The following is a 21,881-nucleotide window of genomic DNA, read 5'->3' as shown; positions in this document are numbered from 1 at the left end:
AATAATTAATTTCATGTTTCCTGGCTTGGTGGCTGGATTATCTTTTAATGAAAGTAAAACTAGAATAGAATCATTAAGGTTGGAAAGGACCACTGCGTTCATCAGTCCAACCATCAACCCAACACCACCATGCCTACTAAACCATGTCCCAAAATGTCACATCTACCCATTTTTTGAACACCTCCAGGGATGGTGACTCCACCACCTCTCTGGGCAGCCTGTTCCAATGCTTGAATAGGGAGCTACACAGAAAATGGAAGCAAAGTTGAGTGAGGAGCTGGGATTACTGGAAAGATGGATATCTGTAGATTGAGAGCCTTACTGAGTCCCACAGAGTGGATATATTACTTGTCATCTTGAATGGCACTTGGCACTTCAAGACCTACAAGTAAGTACCTGAATGAAGAATGGGAATGCTGCATGCTGCAGGGATCTCAAGAAATGTCCAATGTGTTGGGGGAAAGGCGGGTCACTGTTGTCCAGTTTGGCTGAGTCTGGGTGATGCAGACCACATAGCCTCGTTGTACTCTGCAAGCCAGAATGCCATGGCCGAAGCCAGCTTCACACAGCGCTGGCTTGGGGAGTGAAGCAGCTCTGAGGGACGCCCAGCTGCTGGCTGTCCTCGAACACTGCCATAGCTGCCCTCTCGGCTCTTTCTGAAGGGTATTAACACCCAGACTGATGCAGTGATTAACTGATCCTCTGTTCTCCTCTTGATAAAATTATATGAACTCCAGCCAAAAAGGAATTGGGAAGATATACTGTAATGCCACAAATACTTTGACATTATATTAACGTGAGTACTTCAGGAAAACCTTCCTAAGGCAGAATAAAATGTTAAAGGAGAGGTTTATTAACTAAGTAACTAGATTTCTGCAGAACAGGAAATATGACAGGGAGTGCACCACTTCTTAATAAAAGTAAACAAACAAAATATCTCTACAAGAAACCCAGATGAGGAGAAAGTTTTGTGGTTGGTATTCTGTTATAACTATGAGGACCCACAGAACATATAAATGTAGCAAGTCAAAATGTAAATCATAGAGATTAATCCCCTGTCTGAGGAGTTAAGGTATGCAGTTAAGAAACTGCATTGCCGTTAATTATGAAAGACTTGATGGCTGTCTTATGGACTTACTTTCAATGGGGATATGCCAGAGAAATGTTTGTTAGCCAGTATTTTCAGTGTTCCCATTGACTGTCTGACAACAGATGCTAAAGTAGGAGTAAAAATTACAGAATCATCTTTGGCTGATCTTGAATATGTTGATAATATTACCTAGCACAGAGACTGCCAACAAGCTAAGAGGTTATTGGAAGAGCTGCAAAAAACTGTAGGCCTCTAGAGGATTTAAGATCAAAGTCATAAAACAAAAGGGTTTAGAATTTTTTCAGTGACTTTAGTAGCCTGTGGTTGAGTTATAGCATATCCTTTGCAAATCTTTTCAGTCTTGATGTAAAGCATTTTTGTAATGGAAAATCCCTCATGTCTCTCAGTAGGTGATTTCAATGTTTAATCAGAAATGCTTTCTAATCCAAATTTGTAACTCTCATAGTCTTTTCTTGCTAAACTGAAGAGCTCTTTCTTATCAGATATTTCTTCCTCACATAGGTATTTGTAGGTAAGATTGAAATCCCCTCTCAATTGTCTATTGGATAAGCTAGCAGGTTTGTCTTTCTTCATTCCTCACTATACAGCAGATTTTCCTGACTTCATATTAGTCATTAAATTATCTTCTCAACCCCTTCCAAATTCTACTGTCCTCTCACGGGTGTGGACACCAGAACTAGAACCATCACTGCAATCACAACAATACTTTCTTTAGCTGTTGGCATTAACTGTTTCATTGCCTATTTCTGTGCTGAAATTAGGAAGACGAGAGACACATGGTTGTATAGGCAGCTCCAGGAAGCAATGCAGAAGAGCCTAAGCTCCAGTCCTCCAAGGTGCCTCTGGGAAAAGCCATTCTCTTGTCACAGACAGTAGAAGGAATTCAGAGAGACCAGCCTCCCTAAGCCAAGGTTAGCCTTTGTAAGAAGCTTCAGAGATAAAATTGCTTTGCCCATATTGTTGCTACATGCATATCTCGCAGTGTGTAGACAGATTTTCTCAGGCAGTTGATTCAGAGAGAACCAGATTTACTCTTTGGCCATGAACCAGGTTCCTGGTTCAAGAAATAGCCTGACAGTTCTCCATGTGGGATATTATTCTGATTCATGTTTGGGCTGCAGCAATAATTCAGTCCTTCCATACAGTAATTTTATGCTTTTCTAGTTTGTTTTCTTGGAATATCTCAAAAATGCCATAAATATTCATTGGTTTACATTCACAGCAATCCAAGGAAGAAAGTAAAGATGACGGCCTTAATAAGATTATTCTGAGTCTTGTTTTAATGCTACATTTTAAGTCAGTTGCAGAGAGTGAAATAGAGCCAGTTTCTCATGCAAACTACTGAGTCCATCATATCTCTCTACTTGATATTAGAATTATTGCAGTCCACACTGGAAATCACCTCTTTTATCTATGTAAGTAGCCAACCCTGTGGCTTCATGACTCCCTTGCTATACTCCACAAATACCTAGCTATGTGCTGGAAATGAACCTCCAAGTATGTGACTTAGCCTGCTGGGATATACTTGAAGACAAGGCATTAAATGTGCCTCCTTTTTTCAGCAGCAGGGTATTTTCCTCTCAACATTCAAAAGAAGAAGGAAGTGTGAGAATAACTGCCCCAAAAGCATAATGGAATATTTCTGGTTTGTGCATTTCTCCTTTTGGACCGAGTCCCCTTGGCTTGCAGAGAAAAGCTCCAAAAGGAGAGCATAGGGATTTTTTTCTTCAGTGTGTTTGTCTAAGCTGTGGCCCTTCGTGCTATGAGAAACCTCTCAAGCAGCTCCAGCAAAAATCTTCCTTCTGCTCTCTTCCACATCCTCCCTTATTCCTAGGTCCCCCTCCCCCTCCTCACTTTCTTTCATGTGGATCAAGGCCTGGAAAATGACAAGCCTCTTGATTAATAGATACAGAAAGTCTTCTTATGTAATTTATTTGCTTTCTGCACCTGACTAGAATCACTAGGTTTATCTGGAAAGGAAAATATATTGTCCTTCCTGACTCCGAGTGGCAGCAGAGAGAGCTGAGCATGTGATATCAAGCTGCGCATGGAAAGCAAACAAAACGCCATTTCTGTATTTTGTAAGCATCTCAGGTCATAAAAGTGTCAGCACGCTATATTTCTTGCTGGGATCCTCTCTGTTTTATTATCTGAGCCCTTTCCATTGTGTTGAATGTGCAAGGAGAGTCTCCAAAGCAGGCAACATCTGTTTCCCTGTCATGTTTTTGATTATCAGCTCCATATTCGTTGCGAGTCTCCGGCTCACATATTCCAATCAAACTCAATGGGGGCTTCAACAGCGAGGACACTTCCTTATCTCCCTTCCCCCAGACTCTCCATCCATCATTCTTCCATGCTGGCCCACTAAATGCTGATGCAAGAGGCCTGTTCTTTACACTTGGGTAACACACTCATGACCTCTCCAATTTGTTTTGTTTGCTTAAGTCTAATTGCTGTGAGTATACCTGCCCCTCAGTCCTTAGCAGGGGAGAGGGGAGAGGAAGGAGGCAGGTGGGATATCTAACTGATTTTTGTTTTGGTACCTGTGGAGAACATTTTTCTAATGTAGTTTTAGATTTGTTTCCCAGTTTTCTTCCCTCAAGAGGAAGTTTCTTCCCCTCTTTCTTAGCTCCCAATTGCTAAATCAATCTCTCTGTCCTTTGCCAAGAGCTCTGTTTTACCATTTATGCAGGAATTTCAATCTGCAGATGGGGATTCTGCCAATAAGAATCAATTAAAACAATTGTCTTTGGCTTATGGTATGGCAGTTGCAGGATATCTGGCACACTGAGATCTGGGAACGCAGAGACATAAGTTACATTGAGCTATGAGTTGTTTATCCAGTGATGTTTTGCATTTATTTTCACAGAATATTTTTGTGTCCTTGTGCAGAATGGCAATGAACAGTTGTGGGGTCATGCAACCAGTGTTGCAGTTGAGATACAGAAGTGGCAATCTGTACAGGTGAATGGTATTTATTTATTTAAAGGGTAGGTTCCTGCCACCATAGGAATAACTCACCCATCCATCCACAATAAAGCCACACGGTGAATCCACATGGCAGAATTTTCCAGATTCAGCCAAAAATGTTGCTGACATTCATACTCAGGTTCAAAGCCTGCGTAGAAGAAATGTATGTACTACCTAGATCCTATATTGCTAGCAGTCCCGAGGTTACTGATGGATCTCTTACGTTCCAGGCGTGGCATGGCTTGCTTGCACACTCCAGGTTAAACCACTTTCCAGGTTTAGGGTCATAGAGGAATTTTTCTCCACATCAGATTGGTCAGCACAATTGCTACATCTGCCCTGTTGCACCATGCATCCCCTAGATGCCCCCACATCTAGGGCTTCCTAGATGTGGAAATGGCCACTAAAATTACTTGCTTGCTGGGCATCTGTTTGACCAGTTCTGACATAATTTCTGGTGTGGGGAAGGGAGGGACCCCAGATGGTGCTGGTGTTTGAAGGACCTTGCATCCTATGGCTACCTGCTGAGCTTCTGGCATTTGTTGCAGCTTCCTGTTCACCTTCTGGTGCTTCTGTTGGGCAAATGGAGCATACCCGGGGCAGAGGCCCTGAAGTTCATCTTACGAGGATTCAGACATTGTGGTTGCAAAGTTGGGTGGCAATCTGTATGCAGCCTAAGTTCAGGCTGAGCACTAGCTGTCCTCAAAGCCTGACAGAGACACCAGGTTGAAGGACGTGCTGGTATTTAGATCTCTGCCAGATCCAGTGTGCCTATAACTTTTTTTTTTTTTAACTTGAAGCCAGATCTGCACAAAGTGTTTCCATCAAAGTTTCCCTGCTGTCATATTTTTTATATCACAAGTTCTTTCCTTGGGCTACATGTAGCTCTTGCTCTTTGTGCAAGAGTCTCATGTTAGGAATTGCGTTTTAGCAGTGCTATGTGGCTTGTGATGAGGTGTATGTATGGTATGAGGCCATTTGGACCTTTCTGTCTACCATTTCTTACAGTCTTTTCCTGGACCTGGAGGAGACTGGACTTCATATTTATGTTGTTTCTTGACAGTTCCTCATGCAGGAGTGTGTGTGAAAGAGATTAATGGCTCAGCAGGTCATTAACAGAACCAAACTGACTACATTATGAAAGGCAACAAGGACTGGAAAGAGAAGAAGAGCAAAAGAAAGTAGATGCTTGCAGAGTACCTGTCACTGAAGATGACTGCAGGAAACAAAAGATAAGGGTAAGGAAAAGTGGGGAGAAGAGATGGATGGATGTAGCTCAAGGAGCAGCCAGGTATGGAAGACCGTAGCCTTTGTTGGTGGCCTCACAGAGCTGTGAGTGCAAAGGCAGACTGTTGTGAGAGACTGCAGTGCTCAGGCAGCTTCAAAATACAATTGCCCTGGAGAGGGAGTGAGAATTCCTGAAAAAATAAAGGGTGGAGGAGAAGAAAAGGAGCCATAGTAAGGTGGGTTACTGGGATGGGTCAGAAGAGGATGCAGGGTGTGAATAGTCTGAATGGGAATCATGGGCTGGGCCAGAGAGATAGAAATAAGTGATCAGGAAGAGAAGGAGGCAACAGAAAATTGGAGAGGGGGGAACAGGATTGGTGGAGATTCACAGAGTGCTGTATAGGAAAAAGGGATAGGACAGGTGAGGAGAGAAGAGAAAGAGTGTGAATGAACATGGGGGCACCCATAAAAGACAGAAGAGGAGAGGAAGCAGAGATTACAAATAGCAGAAGCTTGCTGTCAGGGATCCAGGTACAGAACACAGAATACCACAGCTGACATTACTCATCCACAGCCTTTTGCTTATGTTTCATACACCCTTTAATTTTATGATAAGACTTTTTTTTTCTTTTTTTCATATGAATGCTACCTCCCCTACCTACCTCAGTGATCAGAAATTTACATCATCTAGTAATTCCTGGTTTTCTACACTCTATATAGAATTTTTTGGTATCTTTTTTGTATTTACTGCATACGTACTTGATTGGAGATAGCTAAAATTATTTCCTGGGCTGATTTTTCTGTTGTATTTTCACTACATAAAAGTGTGGATGGCCTCATTAGTTGCATTGGTATAATGTGCCATAATGTTTTGATTAGTTCACTTGGAAATTTCTATTATTAGACTCTTCTATTTAATACAATATTTTAATAAAAGCATAGTAATAAACTTTATCCTTTAATAAAATACACAGCAGCGAGTTTGCATTAATGAAATGAAATATTTCAGCTTGAAAGCAAACCATCACCTAGAGAAAGCACCTAAAGAAAACATTTTGGTTATCTTGAATTAAAATTTGGGGGAGTTTTCCTGCCCTGCCCTGTCCCTGGGGCAAAACCTGGGGGCTGAGCACCACCCTGAGCCACTTTGGTGAGCCACGGGTCGGTAGGACCATGGGACATGGCCATCCAGGACACAATTTCTGATTGGCTAGCTGGAAGCTATGTGTGTTCTGATTGGCCAGTCAGAGGTCGTGTATTCTGATTGGATGGCCAGAAGTTGTGAGAGTTCTCCTTGGCCAGTCAGAAGTCATGTGTGATCTGACTGGTTACCAGGCTGTCCTGGCTGCCCCAGCGGGGCCGCAAAGCTGTCCCGAGCCATCCCCCTGCTCTCCTGCAGGCATGGGGCAAGGTGGGATGCAGGCAGCTGCAAACCCAGCCCATTTTGTCCACAGCATCGGGAGGTCACAGCTCTGCTCATGGTGAATTAAGGTCCTGCCAAGGAGAGCAGTGATGTGCTTCTGGGTACACTAAAAGCAGAAACAACCATGAGCATGTGGTAAAACCACAGGAAAGGCATGAAAAATTCTTGGATTGGATATCTGGGCACCCAAAAGCCTTTGGGAGGACACTGCACTTCTGAGGCAGGAGATGGGAAGAGGAGATTGCTGCTGGTGATACTTCAAAAAGGCCATTCAGCTAAACATTCAACAAAGGGGTTCTTGAGCATGAATTAGAGTTAAAATTGTGAAAGCAGTCACTCTTGTTGTAGAAGAAACCACATATCAAGACAGTAGCAGAAATTGAATGAGACTATACGGAAGTATGGATCCTGTTACTGTGAATTAGTGACTTCAGTTTTGTTCATGGATATTTCAAATGTGCTCACCAGGAAATACAGTCCAATAAAGGGCAATGTACTATGCATTAGTACAAGGGGATTCAATTGCAAGAAAACAACAGCTTGACCCAAGCCCTAGATCTGCAATGGGTATAAAAGCAAGAGCAAGGAGCATTAAACTTCTAAGTACAGTTTGGCTGTAACTTGCTATCTGGCCCCTTATGCAGTATAAAAGTACCACAGAACTCTGCCCTGTCTCAATCTCATCTGCTTGAGCTTTCCAGTTGGCTCCCCCACACTTTGCCAACTCTTCTGCCCTTTCTACTGTACTTAGGAACCTCCATCTTGCCCCTGCCTTCCACACCATTCCCTCACAATGCTTCCCCTGATGTGGGAAGATTATAACCTTCCCATACACTGTGTGATCCCTTCTTTGAAAAGAAGGTTCATCTTGCCTTCTGCTACAGGTTTCTACACCAAGGTTGTACCAAGAGGCAGTTGCAATGATTTAACATGGAGATGATAGACCACCAGTTCTCCTACCTGGGCCTGACTGTTGTTTAATATTTAGGGTAGATACTAGGGTAGGTGTAGGCTGTGCTTTTTTGGCAGGCAAGTTTCCATTCCATCTGCAAATGCAGTTTTTAGGCTGTATGCCTGATTCATAACAGCAGAGACAATACTGAAAAACCTGAAGAAAGCAATCATAATGTTATTAAAAATAAAGAAACTGTCCCACACATTTGATTTCTATTCTGTTTAAAAATATTTACTCATGCGTTTGTGGTGCAGCACCACAATCTCTGTGATTTTATGGTTCAGACACACCAACTGGTATATGGGTTCAGACTGGGAGAGTAGCTGTGGCCATGCTTTGCAGTTTGGGTTGTACCCCCTTATGACCAAAGAGCTCCTGGCAAACTTTATGTGCTTCAGCTCTTCCCTTCTGCTGCAGCTGCATCCCCACAATCCCACACCGTGTGCATCATTTGACTGCCTAAACCCAGTACTGTCTTTGAGCCCTGATCCTGTGTGTCTGATCTCACCTGCCAAGGGGTAAGTAAGCAGCAGGATCTATGTCACGGAAGCATGAAGAGAAAGTAGGTAGACTTTGTCAGAAGTTTTTAAAACAGGTTTTAGTAGTGAGTGAGATGAATGGGAAGAAGGAGAGCAGTAGGTGGAGCACATCCAACACGAGATCTTTGGCACAGAGCTAGCTTGAGATCTTTGGCACAGAGCTAGCTTCCAATGCGTGTTACATGGCCCCCTGAGCAACTCCTTCCTGTCTTGCACTGCAGCAAGCCAGCTGCACCGCCTCCTATTCTATCCCTTCTCCAGGTCTCCAATGCAGGCATGTCACCTTCACTTTCTTCCTGTCCCCACTGTGTCTGGCTTCCACTTGCCTGAGGTCAGTGAGATGAATCAGAGCAGCCTTCAAGCAGTTTTAGCTTTTAGGTAGGCACTAGCCTGGCATCCAGACTGGGAAGTGCTGAGAGTGCTTTGCTGCTAAGGTAACACAGTGCTAAGCTGCTTTGCTCTGTCTTATTTTTAGGGCTGTGTCAATCAGGTCATAGCTTGAGACTTGGACCTTTGATTTTAGTAGCAGAATTTACAATGTTTTGTCAGTAACAGGCAAGTTGAAAACTGCCTGAAAACCAGCTTACAATCAATAGCTCTCCAAAAGTTTGCAGAACATGTTGCACACTGAGTAATAATTTTGATGTTTTCTAGCTTTTTCATAATGGAAAAGAGGGTAAGCCTCAACTTCCTCATGTCTGCAGGCAGGAGGGTACTACGTCAGGGCAATGTGAATAGAGCAAAACTAGAGAAGCCAAAGAATCAGAAAGTAGGTCACTGGGTGACAAAAATGAAATCCTACTTGGGAAAAAATATAAACTAATACATATGGGGAGAATTATCTAAAACACGTTATTCACCAAGGGAGCCATGGAAATAGGTAGGCTGAAAGAGACCTAAGTTTGAGAGCAGCCAGTAAATTAGACATGAGTTTGCAATGTGTCAGCGATGCAGTTTGGGCTGCATACACAAAGGCACCACATCAGAGAACATGATAATAAACCCTGTCTCTACACGCCTGGTGCGACCACACCTGAAAGTTTCAGGGACTTTGAAGTCAGTGGAGCTGTGCCAATTAACACCAGCTGAACGTCTGCCTGTTGTGTTTAGTTATAGCTGCCTTATTACTAAGCAGTTATTGACAAATTGGAAGAATCCAGTGGAAAGGAACAAAACTTATGACGGAACTGCTAAGGCTCACGCACACACGCACACACATATAAAAATGACTAAGTAAACTCTATATGAGGAATGTTCAAACATTGGGAAAATCCCATTTATTCAAATTTCAAACAGCTGGCTGGTTTGACTGCAGCTATGATGCCCTGTAGTATATAGTCCCTAAGGATGTTTGTGGAATGGTTGGTCTTTGATTGCAGACATTTGCATAAGAACAAAGGTGCGTTTGTGAGCAAACATGGTATCCATTGTTAAATACAGGGTCTCTTCCTGGATGCATCCCTCTGGTTAATCTGCATTTAGGCACTTCAGCAAGAGACCAGTTTTTTAGATCTGATTATCACCCACAGTTGTCATGAACGTCAATGGCAAGTGCTAAGAGCTCTGCATGTCTGACCTCAGTTATATAGATGTTAAATATAGATGTATACATCTCAATGTAGGTGTCTAGATTTGAATTGTTTGGTGGACAACAGCTGAAGTTGCCATGAAGATCCAAACATTTTTCCATTTCATTATCTAAAGATACACTGACCCTGACAGCTAGTAAAGGCCATTTAATGCAATGTCCCTTGAAAGGAATTCCTGAAGATGAAAGTTCCCTGTCATTCTGTATAAGACTATCCAGGACCTGATCCAGAGCTCTGGAAGTCAGTGAAAATCTTTCCATTGACTTCAAAGTGTTTTGGACCATTCCTAGATAATAGCACAAATTTCACTTCATTCTTTCTTTCCAATTGGGTTGTCTGAAATTGCACAGTGTGTGATTGAATCCCTATGTCCCTTGCATAGCTTGCATGCCAGCTCCCTTTAACACCTCTGTGAAGCTTACGATGTTAAATGACATTTCGGTTGCTGCAGGCATCTTCTTTCCAATCTGGACCCCAGCTGCTTGAGGTCTAACAGATTGTTCTTAAAGGACAACGTGAAAGCAACAATTAATGTATCTAAAGAAGTCAGTTTAGCTAAACACCTCTAAACATGTGACTATGAAAGTTATGGAGTTAATCTAGCTTTGGACACATAAGCCTTAGCAGCAGCCAAGTAATTACAAACTTACCTATTCATTAACCTTGACGAAAGTAGAGATTTTTCATGCTGCTGGTGATCATAATGCAGAATAGTCTCGATGCTGAAATGCCTAAACAGAGAATCTGACTACTTAACCATCAGAGACCCAGATTACCCACATCACATACACAGATTAATGTGAATATATGACCAATTATGCGGGGAGGCTTTTACCTCCAGAAAATGACAAAACTTACAAAGTATGCACTCAAAAAAGTGTGTTAAAGACAGATGAGCTTCATACGGTGAAAACTCCTGAGTTTCTGTCATGTTCTGTTGCCACCATATGATGCCAGAGGTCAAACCCAGGGTTATTAATCTTTGTATACCACATGTAGAATAAAAATGCTGGAGCTACCTCTCTGCTGTCCCTAAAATCGTTCAGTCCCTCCACCATCTGACTGATGCCAATGTCCTCCAGCCAGGATTTAGCTACTATTTAGATCCTATTGTTACTTCTGGAACCATGAAGTCTGCTAGTTTCATTAACATCTGGCATTATTAAAACAAAAAACTTAAGTTGGAGAAGCCAGAATTATGTATTCCAAATTAATTACATGAGTGTTTCTCAGGGGAATTCAGGGAATTTGGTCATATCCCTGGAGCTTGCCTACCCTGTGGACAGTTCTCTCAAAGGGTAAATCACAGACACTGTTTCTCTCCATCACTGCAATCCACCTGTGCTGTCATCCTCCTCACTTAGAGATTTCTGTTGTATGTGACAGCAGAAAAAGACATCACTAACAAATATTGATGTCTAATGAATGCAAAGAGCTGGCACTTTCTCTGAAGTGGAAAAAATACATAGAAGAGGAGGCAAGTCTGTTTATCCTTGTCATGCCAGCTGACTGGGGAGTGGAAAAAGAACAAAGTTGAGCAAGGCAGAGGAGAGGTCAGTGTATTCCCCATCATAGGGGCAAAGTAACAGTATGCCTTACTAATAAAACCTGCACAGAACCAAATAAGAAAGTGCTCATATGTAGCAACACACTCCAAATACCACAATCACTGATGGAGAGGAAATGAGATGATGGGTGAGTGGAATGGGGAAGAGCACATCTGGCAAATCAAACAGTAACTCTCCATATCAAACGGACGCGGATATCAGACTCCACCCTGCATTTTGGAGGCTCTCAGAAGCTGCTCTGACCACGTCAGACAGCCCTGCTTTTGTGCTTCTGTATCAGTCCCAGGCACCTATAGGCAGGTGGAGTATTAACTCCGTCACAGCTTCACACAGCCTTTCTTGAATTAATCCGTATCTCCTACAGCAGTGCTTGATCCCTGTTGTGAATTGTATTTTCCAACATCTTTGAATGGACTGAGCGCCCAGTCTTCTAATGTGAAGTCTTCTCTCAAAGGTAGTAAGAATTATGAAATAATTATGGATTCATCTGACATGGCCTGTGGGGAGTGAGGAACACCTTCCATGTCTGAAGGCTTGGAGGTGACCATCAGACAAAATCATGTCGAATCTTCTGCAGAGCCGAGGAGAAGGGGACAGCAATGGAATGCACTTAAGAGAAATAGATACACACATGAAAGAAAAAGGCCTTGATATTTAAAATATTTATGGCCTTAAAAGGCATGAAAACTGATACTAGCCATTAACTAATAGACGTTCTTGGCTTTGTGATGCAGCTTACATCCCTAACTAAAACCACATCTCTGCTCTGACTTTGTCTGAAGCCAGGTGCACAGATGATTAAGTTTTGGGCCAGCTTTAAGGAGAGCGTCTCCATCCTGTCCTCTCCTCTGAGCACACACCATCTGTATGATACTTATTCATCTCCTTTTGCTGGGCTGACATACTGAGCCCATATTCTTCCAGCATCAGTTGTCCTCACACCGTCAAGCTGTGCAAATGGAAGGGATCTAAGCCTAAGGGAGTAACAGACTCTGGGAGTAGGCTTGTGCTGTATTAAGCCAGTATTAACTGCTCTGCTGTAACCTTGATGCTGTTCATATGTGTTTTCACAAAAGAGATTTGGGGCTCTAGCTGTCCACTGTTGCCAGCATGCGTTTTACTTCTGTGTTCACTATATTTAAATGCTACATTGCTGTGCACCTCCTCTGTGTGAATTACAAAAGGGAAAAGGCTGGCTTTGTATCTCAGAGCATATGGAGGCCTTGTAATGAGTGGAGAGTAGATTGCTTAAAGCATTTTTATTTTCCTTTCTGAACAGAATTTTTGAGCCCCTGTTCCTGTGTCATAGACCTGCTTGTAGCAGGAAATTATAAACCCAGACCCTGCCTCTTTGAGGAAAGGATAGGTGGAGAAAAGGACTTCAAATACATGCATGCTTTTCATAAAAAGATAAGACAGCTACTTTAAGTGTGCTGAACATACCAGAGAATAGACACAGGCTCTTTTTTTTTTTTTTCTTTTTTTTTTCTTTTTTTTCTTTTTTTTGGTTCTTCCTCTGGTCTAAGCCATAGAGCTTAACAAGATCAAATATATGCAATACATTTGACCCAAATACATGCAAATGTTATTCAGACCTGGATCCAAAGCTGTCACCCAGGTTTTCCACTCTACCAGATGTTAAGCCGCACAAGATGCATTCAAACTTCAATTTCAAGAAGTTCCTCCAAAGCAGGGCACTACTGACGTGTCTTACCCTTCATTCTTTCTTCGTTTTCTCTAAAAGGCAAAAAGGTACTTCCTTCCAGCTTTTCACAAGGCTTTAGCAGCTGTTTTCAGTGGAGGATGATGCCTTGTTGATGTGAGTCTGCCCTGCAGTTCTCAGGATTATTTCTGGGATGGTGGACTCAGGCTGCAGAGGGTACAGCCATAAGGACTGAGACTTTGAGAAGAGCAGGTAGAGAGCAGAGAAAACGTCTGAAGGACTCCACAGGTAAAGAGGCTAATTGCAGAGATACAGCTTCCCACCACTGCTTGTTGAGCGCATCTTGCCAGGAAACAACATGCAATACATTTGACCCAAATACATGCAAATGTTATTCAGACCTGGATCCAAAGCTGTCACCCAGGTTTTCCACTCTACCAGATGTTAAGCCGCACAAGATGCATTCAAACTTCCATGTCCACTTCCACTTCAAAAGTCCATTACCCCACACCACCCACAGCTGGTACCTTATGAGAGGCCCCAGATCACCCACAGCTGGTGTCTTGCGAGACACCTGAACAGTGCACAAGAGCCCAGAAGAACGAGGGTAGATCTGTGCTCTTTCTGCTTTACCAGAAGACCATCCACCAGTACTGCATCAGTTTCCATCTCGTAGGCTGGCTAGAATTTAGGGTGTGCTGGGTCTTGGACAGGCCAGCAAGGAGGATGTATGTAAAAATTTCTAGAGATAAGGACAGAAAATTAAAATGTTGACATAGCAGGCAACTACTTGCCAATATATGGCAATTGCATTCTATTAAGTGTCCTACACCATTCTTTGGATGGCAAAAATAGCACATCTTGCAGGACATTGTCCCTTGATAAAAATAGAAGTCCCAAGTGAAAGAACATCCTGAGGAGTGAATTGCTAAAGGTCAGCTAGGCTGCTGGTGCCTGAGGAGATGGACATCACAACCCATGCTTCGCAGGCTTTTCCTAACCCCAAAGTTCTTGCTTTCCTCAGCCATTTAAGAAAGCTTGTAAAGGAGAACCGTAGCTCAAGTAGCGTTACAAACATAAAATATAATAAATAAATACATATTTATCTGTGTAGTCTATTTGATTAGCTGTTTAGTAGGCAGATATAGGTGTAATGGAAAAGTGGAACAGCAGATCATAGAAGGGCTGCTTACAGAAATACAAAGTTGCATATCAAGATAGTTTTTAGTGAGCTTTTACAATAATCAGGGCAAGAATTTTTTTACACTATCAATTCACATGTAAATGTAACGAACGTATTCAGTCTTATTTTTTTTTGTTCAGTAATGGTCAAGGAGTTGTTAAACTTGGTATAACCATGTTAAATGTCCACTCTGCCGCATGTAAAACACAGCCCAAACATGGGACATTAGGGACAAAAATGGATCTTGGTTTTAACTAAAATTTACCCTAGGGTCTTTCTTGGAGTGCATCCTTAGTTCTTCTCTGAGAAAGGCTGTATATCCTCTTCTCTCCAGCATGGAGCTTTGGGAAAAAATGTGGAAACACTGCAAATTAATTAAGAATAATGAAATATAATAATTTTATGGTGACATTATTAGTGAGATGATTTACTATACTTGAGATTATAATGCTTTCACTGGGGAAAGAATTGGCCTTGCTGGAGGAAAAGTAAGCAGGAGAGCAATGCAGTAGCCAACAAGTAAGCAATGTTTCCAACCACCCTCCAAACTAACAGGGCAACAGCCGAATTTCAGGCTTCAAAAGTGACACAGCTGGAAAAGACATTAAACAGTTAAAAAGCCCTCAGAGCAGTGGAAGGCAGAGAAGATGAATGTACAGGACTGTCAGTGGGTTCTAACATGCAAGCAGACAGGTTGAAACCTGTTTACTCCTGAAGTTTTTTGCTCTAAAGAAATAATCCTTTTAATCAGGGATAGTACTGCCATTGCTTCCGGAGGGAACAGGGCTGGAGGTGCTGGAGGGAATGTAGGCACAGGAAAGAAGTTCTGGTGTCCTTTAGACCAGCCTGAGGATTCCTTTCACAGCCACTGACACCTGCCCCAAACAGCCCCCTCGCACAATCCTTGCCAAGTCTCCAGACCTGTATGGAAATGCATTCAGAGAGGCTGGTTTTAAAGCTACTGCCATAGACAGCACAAATATCATGTTTGAAATCTGTGTAAACTGAGGAAGAACACTACATTAGAAAGACAAGTATTCCTGTCAGACAACCTCATCTTAAGTTTGGCTGTCTAAGAGAGAATTATTTTTTTCAATAGGCTGAGCAGACTGATAAGAAATTGATTCCTAGAGCAACTACATTTATTATTTTAAGCATATACCTGTCTTTGTTGGAGAAATTCAATACCAGAAAAAGAAACCAGAATACGAAGATTTTTTCTCTTCACTATACCTCAGCTACCACAGTACAGCATCTTCCCCTGCTACAGGGGATAAGAGCAGCACTGAAGAGCTAAAAAAAGCTGGAAATTTAATTCACAGACAAATTAGCTGCATTGCATTTAATATTCCCAGTGAGGAAATGAAAAGAAATTTATTCTGTTCCTGCTCTCCACAAATTCACCAGAGGGAATGATATCCCTTAATTAAGGAAGACTGATTGCTTATTTTTTTCCCAAGCTTTCGTTTGCCCTAAAATAAAATGATGCAAAATAAATGGTGCATATAAAAAAATCAAAACCACACTGGAAATGCAGCAGTCATTCAAATTTCTCATTGTGGTAGATACTACATTCTAAGGAGTTCTTTAATAATCTAGTAGGAGAGTCGGCCAAATGGAGGAATTCATGGCCTGTTTCAATGGAGCAAATCAATTCAAACAAACAAACTAAACGCAAGGAATTCCTTCTGTTCTTTCAGGGCTGATAATTTAACATTGTGGGATAGTATGAAAGTATACATATTTGACAGCCATTTTTTTTGCATAAACACTATGCATAAAGATGAAGAAAAGAGGAAGATTTGGATCAAGAAGGAGGTGGATGGAGATCTGGATCAAGAAGGAGGTGGATGGTAAAGTAGAAGGGAGCCTAGGACTGGAACCGCATTGGTGACACCTTGGCATGATCAGATGAAATTGAATGAGAAATGCAGGCTGGACAGCAAGAACTGATCCTAATGCAGGCTTAACAAAGAAATGTGGTTGTGCCTGGAGAGCTGTAAACTGTTACAGTATTTGTCATTATTTAAGAAACTAGATGTGAATTAGTAACTGTTTCTGCAGCTCGTGTTTATAAAGGATTTTATCTTTCCATTTATTTAAAAACGCAGACTAGAGGAGTTTGGAAGTCTATTTAGAGAGAAGACAGCTCAGTACCTTCTACTGCATACTTAGACTATGAAGGCACACTGAAGAGGCTGAATGCAAGGATGCCTTTGATAATGCGTAGATAAGGTAGAAGATGCCCCTTGTACTGTTTGTTGCTCCTGGCCTGGATGTAGCTATAGTACATACCCTAGACTGGTCACTCAAAAGGCTGTGTAAGAAAGAGGTACATGAAAACTGCTCCTCTGGTTTTGGTCGAGGATCCTTGTGGCCTGGTAGCTTCTCTGCAACAATGACCATAGCAGATGCCTTTAGAAGGGTAAGAACAGGTGAGGCATTAATGACACTTTCCTAACTGCCAAACAAACTTAGCTCCATAGGCTTCCTGATGCTGATGCTTTTTCTCTAGTATCCTTTGATGTAGTGCACTTCCAAACATTTGTCTAATCTCTCCTTGAACCCATGTATGTTTTTCATATCCATAACATCCTTAGGCAAAGTACTCCACAATTTTATCACTTGTATGAACATTCACTTTCCTTTGTTGGTTTTTAACCTGGTTTCTGCTAGCTTCATTTATTTGTCCCTACTTCCTAAGCTGGAAGAGACAGTCTATTGTTATGCATCATCACCATTTCATTCAGGCTTTTGCAGAACTCTCTCATAAGCCTTTTCTTTTCCTGGCAGAAAAGTTCTAGTCTACTGAGTCATTCCTTGTACAGAAGTCATCCCATGCTTTTGGTCATCCTTGTAGCCATTCTTTGAATGTTTTCCAGTTCCATTCTATCTTTTTTTGAGAGGATAACAACAGAATTATACACAGATTCAAGTTTGGGGCTAACCACGGGCTTATACATGGGGATGATGTTATTCACTGTTCTGTTGTCTGTTGTTTTCCTAATAACTCCTAACTTCTGATTTACTTTTTACTTGCTCCTGAGCACTGAGCTAATGTTCTCATGGAATTATACCCTCACATTTCATTCCTTAGTGTCAATGGTCAGCATGAGGTCATCAATTCATATGAGAAATGGCAACGTTTCCTTGTGAGCATTGTTTTATATTTATCAGCACTGAATTTCACCTGCCCATTTATTCATTCATTACTCAGTCATCTAAAAGCCCTCCACCATCCTTCACAGTCTGCCTTCATCCTTATTAACCTGGATATCTTTGTAACATCATCTAATGTCACCTGACAGCTCACGCTCTTCTTCAGGTCATTTATGAGTACGCTGAACATAGGACCCAGCACAGACCTTTGTGCAACTCCACTGGTGACATCCATGACATCCATCTGTTCCGAAAATGACTGTTTATCTCTACCCTCTATTTCCTTTATTTCAATGAATTCCTTTTCAGGATATTTCCTTCTTATATTTTGGCTGCTTAGTGTACTTATCAGCCTTTGGTGAGGGACTTTTCAAAGCATATTATACGTACAGGGCCATCTTCACCTCTCTGCTGCTGATCCTTTCAGAGGCAATCAAGGAAGCCTCTCAGACAGGACTTCTCTTTACACAAATAATTTTGACTCTTTTGAAGTATATCCTCTTCACATATCGATGAATTCCCTGCTGAGTGCTAATGATTCATCAAGAGCAGAACTTCCCTGCTCACACATGCACACCCTGGTCTCCTGGAGCTGCACTGCTCACCTTTCCAGGCTTAAAAAATAGTATGAAGACCTGTGTTTCCCTGGATGCCCCCCGGGACCTATTTGGTTTCATATATGCTACCTTCCAGTGTTCAGGTCCCAGGGAGGTTTCAAGTGTGAGGTTGCACACTGTGATTAGTAATTTAATGTTTCCATTCTTGATTTCTGCTAGGTACCATCTGGCTCCAGCAATTTGTTAATTTTCACCGTGTCTGTTTGAAACACAATCTCAACCACAATTATTTTGATTTCAGATATATCCTCTGCATTTTCCCACTTATGAAAACTTACCCCAGTGAACAGCAGTGAAGAATGGCTTCATTGCCTCTGAGTTTTGCCTTGTCACTAACTGGCCATTACAGAGTCCATAGCAGGTTTTTTGCTCCTGACATTTTTGATGAAGGACATAGTACTAGTCTTGATTCCTTTAGCTAGTTCTCCTCAAACTCTTTTTTAGCCTTCCTAATTAGGATTTTGCTTTTAATCTGCCTGACTACACTATTCATTTCATTTTATTGGTTTGGATACAATAGGCATCTTTTTGAAAAATGCCTGCTTACTGCTAATAAACTAACTTACTTTGTTGTTTATGTGTGCTGGCCTCCTTTAATTCATTCTCCAGCCTTTCTCAATAGGTCATACGCAGTGGTGTTATGCTTCCAGTCTGGTGTTCTTCAGAAGTTTCCATGCTGCTTGTTAGGATTTCTCTTTGCTGACCTTTCTAGCTTCTTTTTAACAAGCCTCCTCATTTCTGCATAGCTTTTCTTGATGCTGAGGACAATGGCAGTGGCGTACTTGGCCTGTGGTGCTCCTGTAGAGCTGGTGAAGCTGAGTCCTCTGTGGTCACTGTCACAGAGTGGGGCTTCGACTGGAAGGGTTAGAGCCACAAAGCTGAGGACTGCATTTGCTCCTGTGGGCTCTCTAACCAGCTGCTCCATGGAATAATTGCTGACAGAACCCCAAAATGTCATCTCTGTTTCATGTCCCAGCATGACATTTGTTGATCTACAGGAGGGCAGTTGAAGTCTCCTGTTACAACTGTTTTTCCTACCCACACTGCCTCTCTGATCTCTTTCAACTTATCGATTCAAGGCATTTTGCTATCCTGGGTCAGTAACATTATCTGTCATAACTATATTCTTCCTATTTAGGCCTGGAATTTCAACCTGTACAGACTTTGTTACTCATTCAGTTGGTGAGCTGGTAAATTCGATTTGATACTGAGCTTTCAATAAGGCAGTGCACTGCTCTGCCTCTGGCACAGTTTATCTTTACTGTGCACTTTATATTCTGGGTTTAGTGTCCTGTTGACTACCTTTCTTTCCCTAGGTTTACGATATGTCTGGTGTATCAGTGTCTGTGTTTTGGATCAGACATCCTGGTTCCTCATATTTTAGATTTCAAACATGGTGTAGAAGTGAGCATACCACTACTTCAGTTCTTTTATTGGCACCTTGTTATAAAACCCAGTATGTTTGTTTCCCTTTCCCTGTTGGATTACTTGCATCTTCTGGATTGTGCTTTCCTTCAGGATTCAGAATTTTTCCATTTTTTTTCCTCCTAAGGGTACTCATGCTGAGCCTGGGCTTTTCCACAGTTGTCGGCCTTCCCCACTACTTTTTTTTTTTCAGCTGGTAAGAGAATATTTTCATTTCAAAATGACTGTCTAGGGCCTTCATTTTGCTAAGAATGTCTGAGAATGTTTTCAATTTGCTGCAACACCAAGAAATATCATGGTAGAGAGATATGTTGGATGTTTTCAAATCAGCTGGACTTGATGAAATCCCTGCTAGGATACTGGGAGGATTGTCTGAAGCAATGCCAGAACTATTAGCTGTTATCTTTGAGAAATCATGGAGTACAGCGATAAATGTGTTGCCTCTTACTATTTTTTTAAATAATGAGGGGGCAGGGGAAAAAATCGTTGAGCCTCCGGAAGTTAACTACAAGGTGAGTGGCAACCAGTATGGATTTATCAAGAACAAGTCATACCAAACCAACTTAATATGCTTCTGTGATAGGACTTGTGGATCGGGAAGAACAACAGAAAGATGTATCCTAACTTTAGTCAGGCTTTGAACATTGTCTCATATGAGCTTCTCAGAAGCAAGCTAAGGAAACATTGGCTATGTAGAATTTTTAGTAGGTGAGTGCAATATTGGTTGAAAAGTATATTCGGAGAGCAGTTCTTGATAGTTCACTATTAGCATGAGGTCTCTATTGCTAACTTTTTAATTAATCAAATGGATGACAGGATAGAGAATGTATTTATTATTTCTATATTACATTGAACTGGGAGGGGTTGCAATTAATTTAGGTGACCTTGACAAACTGGAGAACTAGTCTGGAAAAGCTAGGATGCAATTTTATTAGGACAAACTTCATCTGCCTTTAGCTATCAATCATCAGCTGTGCATGAGCTAGAGAGCAGCACCGCAGGGAGGAGTGTGGAGGCTGCAGTGTGCCCCAGGCTGAAAGCTGCATGCAATGCTGCTGCAAGACAGCGAATCCTCTCAGTGGAAGGTTGGCATAGATCAATGTGCAAACAGGGCCATGCTGCCTCAACTCAGCTGCTTCCCTGCTGTCTTAGTTAGGCTTAGACTTTAGGTAGACTCTTAGACTTAGTGTCAGCCAGAGGACTACCTCCGAAGTGGGTCACCCTTGGCATCTTTGGGACTGGGGCAGTGCTCTGATCCCGCTCTGTGGCCTCAGAAGAGCAGGTCCTCTGATTTCATGCGAGGACTCAAGCTGTACTGGGAGTCTAGACATTAACAATAATAGTCAGGCCAACTTTCAAGGCACTAGTATGGTTTTACTTTCCTGAAGGCATCAGTTCTGGTATTGCAGAGTCCTAGGCTCAGATTAAATATTAATTCAGTCTCAAGTCTAAAAGGAACCCCTCAGTTGTGTTTTTGAGTCCACATTCTTATTCAGACTGAGAGTCATGAAAATCTTTATTTTCTGACCTTCTGTCATCACAAAATCTCAAGGCTGAGGTGGATCCTTCAGGATAACAGGCTGTTCTTGACACTGTTGTTCAAAGGCCTCCTTTACATAATATATCATATCAGGTTTTCTCTGTCTCTGTTTCTCTGGGGAGACATCCTGGATGTGTTAGGGTGTCTCTGCTGTGTATTTGTGATGGAGTCTTTTCATGACATCTATTTCCTCTCAACATTTTTAGTAAAAAATTAGAGTTCTTTGCTAGGTGGTTGATCTCTGGGGTTTGAGACTTCGATTATCCCTAGCCTGACCTCTTATTCTAGTTGGAACAGAGATGAGACTACATCTTTGTCTGGAAGAGATGAACAAAAGGGTTTGGCTCCTTTCTTTATCTCAGGATGGAATGGCACATCTGAAGAAATGAGTAAGGAACATACTGCTGAGTAATGAACACAAAAATACTATTCTGTCATCACAGCTGAATAAACAGGAGTATTGGCATATTCTTTCTATAGCAGAAAGTTCCAGCTAAGGGCAGGAGAGGACTCAGCTGGAGGATCATGTCCAGTTTCTGGTGCTTTAATTTATGGAGGATGTGGAACAGCTGGAGAGTCAGAGGAGAGAATTGGGGATGACCACAAGTATAGAAAACATGGCTCATGAGGAAAGGCCGAAGGAATTTGCCTAGCTTGGTTTAGAAAAGAGACAACGGAGTGGTTGGCCAGCAATGATTGTTAAATATTTTGAAGATAGACATAAAGAGAATGGGACTAAATCTTTATGTGTGTCCACTATGGGTGGATAATAGCTTAAATTACGGGAAGTGAGATCCAGGTGAAACATCTGTAAATTTTCCTTGTGATGAGGGTAGTAAATCAATGAAACTGGTCATCTTTGGAGGATGTGGAATCTCCATGAATGTAGATGAGCATAGGTATAGCTGATTC

The sequence above is a fragment of the Pelecanus crispus genome, chromosome 1 (assembly GCF_030463565.1).
Source record: "Pelecanus crispus isolate bPelCri1 chromosome 1, bPelCri1.pri, whole genome shotgun sequence".
In the NCBI taxonomy this organism is placed as follows: domain Eukaryota; kingdom Metazoa; phylum Chordata; class Aves; order Pelecaniformes; family Pelecanidae; genus Pelecanus; species Pelecanus crispus.
The sequence above is the reverse complement of the archived record's forward strand: the minus strand, read 5'-3'. Positions refer to the sequence as shown.